General features: G+C 40.6%; 1 protein-coding gene and 1 non-coding gene across 11 annotated transcripts in view; both read left to right on the top strand.

Moving 5' to 3' along the window:
* The window catches only part of LOC102529502 (uncharacterized), a 208,564-nt gene that overhangs the window by 80,995 nt on the left and 112,583 nt on the right, over nt 1-14,986 (top strand). The window lies entirely within an intron of this gene.
* On the top strand, nt 13,409-13,519 carry LOC116283236 (U6 spliceosomal RNA). The gene has a single exon (XR_004192797.2). It is a non-coding gene; the product is annotated as a U6 spliceosomal RNA (small nuclear RNA).

Here is a 14,986-nt window from a genome sequence, read left to right as displayed (position 1 = left end):
TCACGCTTTGCTAATATCATACTAGACTGTAATATTTTTATAATGTAGTATAGAGAACCAAAGCAGAGCCAAATAGACACATTGCTGCCAGATGGCTGACCTTTATTTACTGATAGAAGTTTTTTTTTTAATCATAAAACTTGAACTTGTTAGAAATGAGCTGAGTTTTCAAGTTTACAGTTGAGCCCCATCCTCTCTCCCAAGAGCAGGAGGGAAGATGAGCTCATGGAAAGGCAGGGTGCATAGAAATCCAGAAGTTTCCGTGGAGCAGGGACAAAATGGGGTGCTCCCAGGCACACGGGTCTTCTGTGCTCAGGAAGGGCAGGAGCTGTCACTCCTGAAATGAGCTACTGGCAGCATCTGTGCACTGTGAATTGAAGGTCACAGCCACCACCTCCAGAGCACGAGGTGGCTGTTCACTGTCAGGCGATGGCTCGTCTTCCTCCCGTGCCTTTAGCTGGAAGAGAAGGCTGAGGTCGAGTGTGTGGGCTCCCCGCCATGCCTTTAGCTTTCTCCCTGAAGCCATGCTTGTACAGTAACCAAGTTCCTAATTGAATGTAATCATGTTATTTTTACTTCAAGGAGAGGCTAATTATCCCTCCTTCGTATTCCCTTGTAGATCTGTTTCCTTTGAAAATGTTTTCCATCCTGATTCAAGCATTATTTTTTCTTTGCAGTTGGCTCTAAATATGGCTAGGATTTTAATGAGTCTTTTCCCCATTCTAAGATTTTTCTTCCCCAAATTTTTCTCCTTACATATTTATTGATATTGAACTCTGAGTGCTTCATGGATTCATCATGACCTTGAAAATAGAAATTTGCCTTGTTCTCTGCCATCAGTAGTCCAATTATCAGTTATTTTAATAACAATAAATGGCTTTGCCAATAAATGTATTTCCTACTACAAACTCCCTCGGTTTGTTACTTTTATATTTGTTAATAATTTGCTGCCTCACTCATCTGAACTATATCACCTTTTTAGTTTATTGTCAGTTAAATAATAATCATATTTTCCCACACTTCATAGATTCCTCAGGCCAGCAAGCTTTTTATCACGCTGAATTAGGATATATTAAAAACCAAATATTCTGCCCAGTCCAAAGATTTCCTGATTCAGGTATATTAAGAAATCTATCCACCCCTCTATTTTCCCTCCTCATTTCCTTCCTAAAACGTAGGGTCTTATAAACACAGTCTTGATTATTGGTAGTGCTCCCTCTAGACAAAGTGGTCACCCCTGCTAGCTAGCTTGAAATCCCACCATGCAGGGTGAATGTCTGAGTGGTTGAGCATTGTGTTTCAAGATTTTTAAGGTGAAAACAGCAGCTGGGAGGGTTAAGATGCTAGGACTCACAGTCAGACACCTTGGGATCATCAGCTCCAAGCCCTACCTCTTTCTGTGCACGTAACTGACCTTAGACATCACACTTCAGTGTTCTGGACGTCCGCAAATTGAACACAGCAGTGGCCTCCAGATTCTTGTGAACACCAAGGAACATAAGCGTGAGGATTTGCAAACTAAATACCAGAATCACCAAACTCCTGCCAGCCTATTAGTGGGAGGAGGAGAGAGCCTTCTGAGCAGTCACCTTGTGTCACACGGGACCTGGGTGTGCACAGATGAGTGAACACGGAATGGAGGTCCCTAGAACAAGTGGTACGTGTTGTCATCCTACCCAGACCTAACCTGGGCTTCCTTGGAAATTTTCTGTCCATGTGCAACTGGAAACATTTGTTTAAAGCACATATATTTAAAACAAAACAAAACATAAAAACCTAGCCATTATGGAGTCAGCAAATCCCTTTCACCAAAGGCTTACCTGTTGTCTTCAATCAAGGATCCTGTAAAATTAATTGACCAGATGTCCTTTTACTAATTAAAGTATACACCTTCCTGGTGACTTCTTTTCGACAGTGTTTTTCATGAGTAAATAAGTAACCGGGAGAACAGCAGCAGAGGCGCGACTAGGGGTGCTGCCTGGGCCCGGCCGGCCCTCACCTCTGTCTTCAGCCTCTTCCCCTCGTCCCCTCGCGCTTGAAAGCAGGCCTTTCTTGTTTGGTTTTTAATCTGTTATTTGGGTAATTTCTCCTTCCCTCGTGTTATCTCTAAAGGTATTTTCTCAGTTCCAAGAACTGATTTCTTTTCCAAATTGCCTGGCTTCCTTTTCAGCCCTAACTACCTTTCCTCTATCTTTTAAAACATTTCTCCCACCAAATATTTCTCCCCGCCATTTAATCACCCGCCTTGCTCTCGTTTCCTTAGCCTTCTGTAAATGTCCTCCTTTCCACAGCAGACTGCCACCTCAGAAAAACTCTTCAGTGCCTACTTCATGATATCAACAGTTTTTTTTTTCTCCTCGGTGGGGACTCATTTTTCCCCAGTTAAGTTTGCTGTGTATTTTCTCCTATAAGTGAATTCTCATGGTATATGGTAGGGATATCATCTCTCACTTTCCTCAAACAGACTTCAGATACTCTATGTCATCTGTAGTTTTTATTTCAGCAGTCCCTCCTGGGGCCAGTTTTTTCTGTAATGCAGCAGAGTCCCCTCTGAACATGAATCTGTTGTGCCCAGAAATGGAGATTTCCTCAAATGCATTTCCTCACGGGTACCTAAATGTGTGGTGCGGCACAGAAATCACAGGCCTCACTATCTTCCTGTGTCTTTTCATGATAATCTTGAAGGGGAAACTTGAGTCACCTACCAGCCTCGTGGTGGGAAGAAAGATTGCAGTCTCTGGTCCTGGCTGTGGCCTCTCCAGTTTCAGTAGAATGGGAAAGGAGAATGGAAAAAAATACACATTGATGTGACTTTCTTTCCCTTGAAGCCCCAAATGAAGTCAGTTCAAAGCCCTGCCTCCCTCGATAACCCCCAGCGACATCACTTCTGTGCTGAAGCACTCATCTGCCTGATAAACTCCACCCGTCATGGGATAGTCCATGCCGTACACGATGAGTCCATTTTAGTGGTGCATTTTCTCTGATTCACCCTTCTCTGGAGTTCCCATAGAAGTTACACAGATTGTTTTCAACTCTTATTTCCTAACACTCAGAGTTCTTTGAGTTGTCATTACAGTGTCTCCTGGGTCTTCTTGCACCCTGGTCCTCCAGCGGGTGGAGGAGCACCTCCCCCTGATGACTGATGGCCTTCAGTCCCTTCACTTGGGCTTTCTCAGGCCGACCACATGTTTCAACAAGTTATGTAAGTCCTGATGCATTTCTCATTTTTCCTCTGCTCCTCTCACATGTTTAGTTTTTATTTTTCATTAGTTTTAAAGATTCCTCTTTGTCCCCCTTTCCCCAGTCTGTCTCGTTTAAGTTACTTACCATGTTCAGTGCCTGCAGGTAAAAAGGAAGTGTCATCTTTATGCTCCAGGGATTTATTATTATATCTGAGGAGATAAGATGCTAACATACAGAACCCAGCACGGAAGGCCCTATTTTGTAAATATCAAATGATCAAGATGCTAAGCTCTACAGGGTTAAGGAGAGAGAGGCTTCTTGCAGGATGGTGTAGATGGGTCAGGAAAGCACTGTAGAATGGAAAGTATGCAGGGAAAGGTGTGTGTCTAAAACCAGAAACTCGGGTGTGCTGAGAGATCAGCTAACACACGGACAGTCCAGGTCAGCACAACTCGGGGGTTCATGTGGGGGACGCCTAAGACACACGGCAGGAAAGGCAAACTAAATCCTGACTGTGACGGGCCCGGGTGTATGTTTGAGACGTTATTTTAGCAGCTTTAGAGAGACTTTGAGAATATTCCGGGGGGAAGCGGCAAAATCAAAGCAGTGTCTGAGATGCTAATCGAAGGTCTGATTGAGCGGCGTCTTCGGGAAGAGGCAGAAGTCAGGGGCGAAGCTGCCGGGGCAGTCTGGAGGAGCGGCCATGGAGCAAACCAGTATAATGTCCACTGAGTAGTCAGAACCACCTGCCTGTTGGGAAACTAGTGAGCAGCAAGCAGGGGATGATTGCACAGTCTCCCTTCTGTATTTCACTTGCTTTCCGTTTCTTCAGCCTTGGAAAGTAGTAGAGGCGCATTTATTATATGATTATGCAAATGTTTATTGAACGATTACTACAAATCAGGAACTGTGCCAAGGACTTTATACAGGTTAACTCATATGTTCCTCCTGACACACCATTTAAGATGAGGAAACTGAGACCCAGACCAGAGGGGTCAAGTAACTTAACTGAGCGACATGACCAGCATCCCTCAGGCATTTTGGCTTCGAAGTTTGTATTCCTACCCACTACACTGCATTACTTCTCATAGCCTGGTTGTAGGACAGATTCTGCATGCAAACACCCTAGGTGAACATCCAGGTCCTCTTTTTATGTTATTCTAATGTGACTGTGAATTTAGCTGACTTCACTAAGCCTCAGTCCCGATCTGTAAAATAAGAAGATAATAAATCCTACCTTACGGGGTTATGAAAAGATTAAAAATAATCCATCTTAACCACTTCGCAGTTTTTGGTAAATTTTCTTTCTATACTAATAATGGGTGATTCAATGAACATCTATTATTAGTACAGAAAGTTCTAGGAAATCCCAGTTTGGCCTCATTCCCTCAGTACTGACCTCTCTTCCAGGTGAACTGAATGTCCCGTAAATTCTCTCCTGACTAGAAGCAATCAGAGTAAGCTGCTCTTTCCTTGCCAGCATAAAGTTCACACTATGTTGTGTGTTTTTGTGACCCTTGCCTCTGACCTCGAGCACAGAGGTAAAAGAGACCCCTGTCCTTAAATCATAGGTGGGTCTGCGTTGGTGGCCAGTATGTGGTGGCTAGTACGTCTCCTGGCACTCACGGGGAGTAGTTGCAGAATAAACCTTTTATTCTCATTTCTCTAGACCAAAATGTGTACCTCATATTTATATCTAATTGTCGACACCAGTTTCTTACTCAGTCGACAAAATCTTCTGATGTCATTTAATTAGGAGCACATGTGTCTCTAGCAAGCATTTCATTAGTAAATGGTATGTAAACAGTCATCTTGCTGCTGCTTCAAGACATTTTGGTGACATTCAGCCAGCAGTTTGCCTTTTCTTTTTCAGAGATTTTGTTCACAAATAAATCATAGTTTGCCCACTCCTAAAACTGACATCGTATGCTTTTGTGCTTGGTATCTCGGACTGCTAAGAAGTTTCTGTGTCATCTCCACTGGCTTTTTCTAATCAAGGTTTTCCTGAAAAAAAAATGTTTACTTTATTGATCCTTGCACACCTCTGTTCTAAATCTTCATAAAGACCAATTAAAAATAAATAAATAAAAATTCTTTAAGAATCTGAATGAGCCATCCACCATGCATCCTTTCTGCAGAGAACTACACATGCCCTACTTTCCTTATCAAGTTTGCAGTTTCCTTTCTTATGAATTTTAAACCTGCACTACTTTTGCTATTTTTTCAACCTTTACTTACTTTGCTTACTCTCCTCTCTGAGTTTGAAATGAAGACTTTTAAGTTTGGATTACAGTTTCTCTTTCCTTTTCTTTGTCTCCCTGCTGCTGGTCTCCTCTCAAGCCGCAGCCTCTCCGCGGTGTACCCCTCCTTCCCCTCTGCAGCAGAGGCGTTCACGTAGTCACGGGAAGACCCCCTTGCCAGCCCCCCCTGCGGTGCCCGACAGGAGGCGCTCGCTGGCCCTGCCTTCCTTCCGGCGGTCCTTTCTGTCAGGGAGGGAACTGCTTTTGAAACCACTTTACAGATAACAGATAATAGAAGTAGGATGCAGAAGAAGTAATTAGTTTTCTTAAGGTTAAAAATGAAATCAAATAGGAACACAGTTCTCTGAGGCCCACCTCCTCATTGTTCGCTGACTCCGCTACTTGGATCAGGAGTAGAAATGGGAGGAAACCAGCCCTCCCCTCTCTGCAGTGTCGTTGTCCACCTTTCCTTAAATAGGCATCTGCGATCATGTAATTTTTCAGTAAGAGTCTAAAATTTTCCTTCAGTGTAACAGCTATTAATTTATATTTCGAGTAACATGAGGAACACTCAAGGTAAACCCTGTATCGTCAGATCTGTTCTCAACCACACTCAGTTCCGGGCCTGTTTGCGCTGTGAACTGGCGGGATCGCCGCCGGAAGTCGTTTAACTCTGAGAGGTCTCAATTTCCTAATTCATAAAATAAATGGGCTATATTTTCCCCAAGGTCTCTTCCAGGTCTAACTGTTTTTAATCTATGCTATAAGATAGAAGTAGTCATTGCCAACTTTCTCAGTATTCTAGGTATGCCCCCTGAGATTTTACATGCTGGGAGAATTTTATCTGCAAAAATCCCAGGCATAAAAGTGTACAAGTGAAATATGAAAGGCTTATTAAACAAGCCATACCCTTTCAACTGGGGTATGACAAATGTGGCTTCCGCTAACAAAGTGACACAGCTTCCTTACCCAGTGAGAATACAGGCTGAGACTGGCAGTTCAGATGTCAGGTCTGTTCTGTACCATATCAATATATTTATATGTCACTTTTCAGTTAAAGTTACGATTTTTTGACAACCTACATCCTCCTTGCTACAATCAGAGGGAATAATCCCACAGGTTTCTGGGTTGTTTTTTTTTTTTTAACAGTTTTTGCAGCATCGTGATCTCAAATCATAACTCTGGGTAGTTTAATGTCTCTTCTTGAGAGCAGGACAATTTCTTTCTTCAGGAGGCATGAATTTCTGAAGATATGTAAATCAGAATTTTAATCCATGTGAGCCCTGTGTATGACTAGGTCTGAGGAACTGTTGTCAATACAAAGAACGAAAGCCAATTCTAAGATTTAGTTTCTCTAGAAATTAGAAAATATTCATTAAACTAATGAAACTTTAAAGAGCAACGCTCCCCACGTATCACATGCCCCTTAGTCACTCTGGGATGTTTACAGTGCAGATTCTGATTGCTTCGTTCTGGGGCAGGGACTGAGGTTAGGATGACAAACTGTCTGGGCTTCCCCATGGCTAAAGGGTTTCCTGGGACAAGGGATGTTCAGTATTGAAACTGAGAAAGCCCTGAGCAAACACTGAACTGCTCACCCTACGTGAGATTCTGTGCCTCCATCAAGCACCAGGTGCTGCTGCTGCTCTTGGTTCTCAGATCAAGATCTGAAGAACCGAAGTCAAGTACTGGTTTCAGAGCATGTGGTCTGGGTGGCTGGTTTTCTCTCGCTCTTTTTATTTGTGTGATCTTGTGCACGTTTCTTATCTTACCGAGCCTCAAACCCTCATCTCAAAATTAGGACAGTAATAAGTGCCCACTTCATATAGCTGTGAATTTTAGAAGAGATCGAGTATAAAGTCCCTGATCAATTAGGAATTCTCAACAGTTGTTAGTTTCTACTATAATCATTATCTTAATTTTTTCTCCTATAAAATATCTGCGAAATGAATGGCATTATCATACACAGCTGTAAAAGAAACTTGATTAGAAATGATCTTGATACTTGGTTGACTTGAAAGAAACAAAATTTTACTTCACTTGTATCAAGTCTTTGAGCAGGTATGTCTTTAGAAAGTCAAGAGCATATGGCAAAATAACAAATATGTGCACAATTTCATGCTTTAAATGTGAATGTGCAAATGGTAACAACCCTGCATCTGCATCAAGTTCAATGTCTCATGATAACCGGCTCACCATTCAGTAGTGAGTCTTTTCATATTTTTAATTCACCATGTACCTAATCGTTAAAAAAGAATTTGCATGTTAAATATTTGGAAACTGATCATCATTCAGGCGTTTTTTGATTCCCTTCTAGTGACTACTTCTAGAGATTCTAGGCATCTTGTTTTTGACCAGGTAGTCTAGCATTTGAACTTTATAGCCAGAAATCAAATTGTGAACATAGTGGGCAAGTTTATGATTATTATGCCATGGATGTGACCTGAGCCACTGTTTTCTCATTCACTCCCTGAACCTATAGGAGTCATAACTTTGATTCATGATTTGGATGTGGTTCACCATCTAATCAATCAGCAAGACAGTTGATTCCAAATAATTTCTTTCATGTTAAGGTCATTTACCAGCCTGGGAATAGGTAACTCTTTGGTAATATTTAAGATATGTTTTTATAATAAAAAGTATTAAATCATGTATTTCAACTTTCATATGACAGAAGAGAAAAATAAGGAAACCAAGGCATTTGGAGGAGAGCCCGTACTAGAGCTGAGTTTGTCTAATTTCTGGTCTCAGGCTTTGTTCCCTGCACCAATATCGACAGAGAATAAAGAAGAAAAATTGCATCAGTGCTTGAGCATTGATCACCTACTTTGTCATTTGTCAAAGGAGTAAATGCTCCATCCTTGCCAAGCCCTTTTGTAGATACTCATTTCATCTTTCTCCTCTATTGATTTAGTTCATGTTTTCTCAGACTTCCTAACTTCCTTTGAACTTGTTGAACGATTACATATTCAAGGGCATTCACTAATGCAGTACAGAGTCACCATGAAGGAAACACACAGCGCAGGGCCCAGATGAAAAGTCAGTGCACCACATGAGGCACATCCATGAGCAAGTGTGATAAACATCCTATCTCATCTTCAAGCATCTTGAATGTGGCCATACATTTATTGCTGATTTGAATATTTAATTTTCTAGGTCCCCGTGAGTTCAGGTTTTTGCAATCTAGGGTGCATTTAGTCTCTAAGCAGCAGACTTCCTTTAGAATGAAGTAGTTTATGTAAGTGTTTGTTCCTTCAGTGTCTTGTAATCCTCAAGAAGCCCTTGGCCACCTACGGTAAGAAACCTCCTCTCTTGCAGAGCCACTTTAAAAAATCCCTGAGGCTTCCAAAACAATTTCATCTAACCTTTATTGGAAAGCCCACCATCCTCCCTCCTACACCCTACATTTGGCAGCCATTTTTCAACCCTCTCCCAGGTGCCTAAGTAAGACAAGTTGCACATGTGCACATACAAAATTATGTGTCCTTTACCAACAGCTGGCTTGGGAGGGGGGAACTCTGTGGCTGTAATCTGCAGATGTTTTATTTGAACAGATATTATAAATGGATTTTAATTGTGCTTTCAGATGTAAAACACCCACCAAGGAATAACCCTAATAGACCTGTAGAAACTCAATAAAATAAATCAATAGCATATGTCCTGGAAGAGTATTGGACCTTCTAACATTTTGATCAATACTGACATTTGACCTAAAAAATTTGTTATCTGCAGATTTGTTTTAAGAATTTGCTGATACAAGTACAACCACGTACGAGAAAACATTTTAGAGAAAACTTTAGTCTCCAATACACTTGCCAAAATTTTTCTGACACATTACCATGTTATCACCTCTCTCTTGCTTATGCAGCTCTTGTTGCAGGAAATAATCATCATTGTGGCAGATCCACATCCTCCTCTGAATCTCAAATGCCAACATTGTTCCATCACCTACCAGGTTGGTATATTAGCTCACTTCACGCAGGAGAGCACAAGCCACAGGACTAAGTCCGAGTTCTCCGTAAAACGCAGCCAACAAACCTTAGCCAAGTAGCTCCGGAGGCCCTAAGATGGGAGTAGTATGATCAGGCCCCTCACAGGCCCCTGTCCCAGCAGACTCAGTCTGTCGTTCACACTTTCCTTCTTCCTGACGCCTTGTTTGTCCGTTTTCATTGAACATATACATGCTAAATATTATTGTTGTCAGTTACTTACGCCATAAGAGAAAACTAAAATTTTATTTTTAAGAAACAGCAAAAATGCTGAAAAGACTAACCAAGCTAAGAGGCAAGATGACAGGGTAATCTAAAAATCTAAGATTTGGCAGGAAATTTGGCTAAAGAAGAAAGAATTGAATAAAATCATCATACTGTGGTCCAGCAGTGCAAACAGTCAAACATGGCAGATTCAAAACAAAAATCATAATATGTTTCAAAAACAGATGGGAAACTGGGGCAATGATTGGAGTTTGGGGCTTAAGAAGGTTACACAGAGGAAAAGAAAGTAATGTTTTATTGAAGGGTTACCAAGTGCCAGGTCTTCACAACTTTTGAGACAGAAACATTCTTCTCCCCCTTTCCCACTGAGGAAACCAAAGTTCAGAGAGGTCAGTTAACTTCTCAGGGGGCCCCAGCTCCCGACTGAAAAACTGAGATGCAGACTCAGGCCTGCCTCATTCCAGAGGCTTCACCAGTTTCCAACATGCCATTCTACTGATCTCTTTTATTGTCTTCCTGGCCAAATCTCTGAAATACTAAAGTTTATGATCTCTCACTCCTTACATGTGCTTTTTCAGCTGTCGCAGTAGTCTGTGCTCTGTGTCCATGAAGAAGGCTGATCAGATTCTCACAATTTCCTTTACTAAACCATGCTGGGCCCTCTTTTAAGACTTAGGTTATGTTCTCTTATTGTTCTCTAAGAGTAGGAGAGTGACAGATACCAAGGGAATAAAACAAGTGCAGGGACTCACGCAAAAGCAAAGAGTGTGAAGCAAGATTTTTTTTTTTCAGGAAACCATATGTAGTGATAAACTTAAGCAAGAGAAGGATAAAGACAAAACTCAGCAGTGTGGTTACCTCTGGGGAAAGGCAGAAAGATGTGATATGGAAAGAAAACTTAGGTAGATGCAACATCATTTTTTATTGTTTTAGGGCTTAAGTTGGTAGCAAGCTGAAAGGCATATAATCTATTATTAAGCTTTGTAAATAATGTATATGTTCATATACTGCTTTGCTGTTTCATATATTACATTAAACATTTAGAAAGACATTGGTCCAAGCCCAGAGCAGCAGGGCGGCCCAGGCACTCTCCATGCAACTAAGGTCCTAAGGAAGACCTTGCTGGTTCCTCCTTCCTCTGAACAAAGCACTGCTGTTCCACAGATGTGCTCTCTAATTGATCACTGAGAGTTGAGTCTGTGCTCATACAAGGGAATGGCACGCCATGAAGCAACTCTTCTTTCTTATCAATAACTGCGGTTTGGGTACTCCCTTATGGATAAATGATGAAATGCCCCTCTGGCCTTCCACCCTCCTACACTCTGCTCCATTCTCCAGGCATGCAAATGCAATTTTTACCAGTCAATCAGCGAGGGAAGGAATGCCAGCGTGTTTGATTGGGCCTTTGTCAATACAATGCTGAATAGGAAAAATGGTCATTTTACTGTACCAGCTGGTAACATTTTAAAAATAAAGTAAAACAAACAATACTCACTCACTTAAAGCCAGAATATGTTACATTCTTTCCCCTGCATAGGAAATTGGAAAGCTTTCCCTTTCAGCACTACAGCAATATTGCACTTAATTCAATGTTTGGCCACTGTCTGCCTTCTCCAGGAGACTGTAAGTTTTATGAGGGCAGCTGTGTCAGTTCAGGCATTTCTCCAGTGAAGACATACAGATGGCCAACAAGCACATGAAAAGATGCTCGACATTGCTAATTGTCAGAGAAATGCAAATCAAAACTACCAAGAGGTATCACCTCACACTGGTTAGAATGGCCATCATTAAAGTATACAAATGATGTGTGGAGGAAAGGGGACCCTCCTACGCTGTTGGTGGGAATGTAAATTGGTGCAGCCACTACGGAAAACAGTAAAAAACTTTAAAAAGTTACCTTAAAATACTAAAAATAGTTACCACATGAACCAGCAATCCCACTCCTGAGCATATATCCTGAGAAAACTCTAATACAAGAAAGATACGTGCACCCCAGTGTTCACAGTAGTGCTGTTGACAATAGCCAAGCCATGGACGCAACCTAGTTTCCGTTAATGGCAAGCAAAGCACCAGCATGCACAGGTTTTACATCAAATCTAAAAGATAAATTTAGCTGATGTGCTTTCCAGTTAAACATTAGCTTTAACATGGACTGTGAGACTCTTAACATTTTGAGTTTATTTTTGTGTATGGTATGAGGGAATGTTCTAACTTCATTGATTTATATGGAGCTGGCCAGTTTTCCCAACACCACTTGCTGAAGAAACTGTCTTTTCTCCATTATATAGTCTTGCCTCCTTTGTTGAAGACTAATTGACCATAGGGGTGTGGGTTTATTTCTGGGCTCGCTGTTCCGTTCCATTGATCCACATGTCTGTTTTTGTGCCAGTACCACCCTGTTTTGATTACTATAGCTCTGTAGTAATGTCTGAAATCGGGGAGGGTTATGCCTCCAGTTTTGGTTTTTTCCCTTAAGGTTACCTTGGCAATTCTGGTCTTTTATGGTTCCATATAAATTTTAGGATTATTCTAGTACTGTGAAAACAATGTCGTGAGTAATTTGATAGGGATCACATTAAATCTGTGGATAAAAGCAATCTAGTTTTAATTGTTTAAAATAATAGTCTATACCTGACCAATAAGTATCTTTCATCTACTTTGCACAGGTTCTAAAGCATTAGATACATACTTGTTAGTTATGTATTTGAGTGCCATATTTTGTTTTTAAATATCTATCCATAATGGGAAGAGATTGCTGCATAATTATAAAAGAAAAATCTTTTTTTGTGTGTCAGTTAAGATAATAATCATTCCTTTTGTACCCACAGCAAATAACTATAGACACAAGCTAGATTTTCCCAAGAAATATTGACAGTTATGTATGGATAATATACAGGTGTAAACACCTAATACAAAGTAAGACAATATGGAGGAAATGATGAAAATTCATAGAAAAAAATAATTGAGTGCCAAATAATTTCAATATTGTGAGGTGGAAGTGAGAACATAGCAAAGGTACCTGCCTGCCAAGAGAGTGGATTTAGGAACTGAGTGTCAGGAGCACAGGGCTAGAGGGGGAGCTCGATGGTATTCTCAGGAGGCCTCTTCATCGGGAGGGTGTTAAGAAAAAGGATGATTAGGAGGAAAAGTGAGAGAAAGCCCCACAACCATTTCAGAAAATCGGTCCTTAATCCAGAATTCAACAAACAAGGGCCTCACTAGTGATCAGGTTAAACCAGGAGAAACAGCAAACAAAGGAACAGGATAGTCAGGTATCTAGGTGCACCCTAAGAGTGACCCACTCTCTGTGAGAAGAGCTGGTGAGAAAATCGGCCAATAGCCTTTCAAAGATAATAATCCTTCACCTCCTCTCAGTCGTTCCACTAGAATCATCTATATTTTGTGAGGCTTAACAAAGTTGAACATTTAAAACTAAATCTGACAAGTCACAAATGTTCATGTATTGCATGACTCTGTATGAAACGTCCAGAATAGGCAAATCCACAGAGAGAGAAAATGGATTAGTGGTGCCTAGGGCTGGTGGGGAGGGGGATTGAGAGAGAACGTGGGGTGACTGCTAATGGGGACAGGGATTCTTTTGGGGGGTGGTATTGTTTAAAACTGATTGCGGTGATGATTGTACAACTCTGTGAATTCACTAAAAGCCATTGAATTATTCACTTTAAATGGATGATTTGTAGAGTATATGAATAAAACTCAGTGAAATTGTTTAAAAAATACCCTAAACCTAAGAGTTCAAAACCAAATTAAGTGCTCATTTCAGCAGCACATATATATACTAAAATTGGAATGACACAGGAAAGATTAGCATGACCCCTGTGCAAGGATGACATGCAAATTCGTGGAGCATTCCATATTTTTTTTGAGATTTGCAAATATTAACTACTGTATATAAAATAGGTAAACAGTAATTGTTTTCTGTATAGCACAGGGAACTATATTCAATATCTTGTAGTAGCCTATAATGAAAAAGAATATGAAAATGAATGTATGTATGTATATGTGACTGAAACATTATGCTGTACACTAGAAATTGACACAACATTGTAAACTGACTATACTTCAATTAAAAAAAAATTAAAAACCACATAAAGAGTGTCATTCATATCTCACAGCATATAGAAATCTTTTCTTAGAGGATTATTTTTAAAGTTCCTTATAGAAGCATATTAATTTAATAGGAATTGGATATCTACTTATTGTCCATCTCTACTAGAGAAAGAGCAAGGACAATCAGGTTTAAAAAATAAACTTTAAGAAAGAGAATTAACAGATGATTTTTACAATTCAATTTGGAATTCTAGAAAGGCTATGATACACTTTCTCAACAAGGATTTTAAAGATTGAGCAGATATCCACATCTCATGATGATTTGAACAAAGCCCTGTATAAAGATCAGAGTAATAGTTAATTTTATGTGTCTGCTTAGCTTATGCCGTGATGCCCAGTATCTTGGCCAAATCCAAGTTTAGATGTTGCTGTGAAGGCATTTTTCTAGACATGATTGGCATTTAACTCTATACACTTTGAGTAAAGCAGATTACCCTCCACAAGGTGAGTGGCCTTGTCCAATCAGTTGAAGGCTTTAAGAAAAAGAGGAACGTTCCTAGACGTAAAAGGAATTCTTCTCAAAACTACATCATAGAAGCCCTGCCCGAGTTTGTGTCTAATGCCCTGAGGAATTCTGAGTCAAGATGCATGTACCTACTGTTCCTTGAATTTCCAGCCTGCCCCACAAATTTACTATTGATCAGCACCCATAGTCACATGAGCAAATTCGTTAAAATTCTCTCTCCATCTCTCTCTCTCCTTTGCTATCTGTCTGTATCTTCATCTCTTTTTCTTGAGAATGCTGATTGATATAACCAGCATCAGAAGTTGCCTCTTATTCATTCCTGATGAAACAACGTAATAATCAACCCAAAAATGTGAAAATTCTGCTGCACAAAGAGCTATTTAGGTTTCAAATGTTCAGTGCCCAAGCTTAATTGATCCCAGTGGTGACTAGGCTAATATCTTTACAACACAGATGAGCCCAGAAACCACAAAGCCTATGTATGCATGTCTTGTGACACACTCCTCTCTTTTCTCAAAAGATGGCACATGTGACTGCCCACCGACACATTGCTGGGGGCAGCTTCTACGTGAGGAGGAGACAGAAGAAAAGAATGATGTGTGTGATGTATCTGCGATATTTATGCACATCATACAGCTTACATGCACAAGGCATTATGTAGAGGTGAAAATGAAAGTGTGATTCCCTGGATTTCTTCTTTTTTACTACACACAGTGTTTGGAATTGTGTAAATAATGTACATGCCAAGGAGA

Source organism: Vicugna pacos, chromosome 14 (assembly GCF_048564905.1).
Source record: "Vicugna pacos chromosome 14, VicPac4, whole genome shotgun sequence".
NCBI classification, from domain to species: Eukaryota; Metazoa; Chordata; class Mammalia; order Artiodactyla; family Camelidae; genus Vicugna; species Vicugna pacos.
Note: the sequence above shows the minus strand (reverse complement) of the source record. Positions and strands in the feature narration are given on the sequence as shown.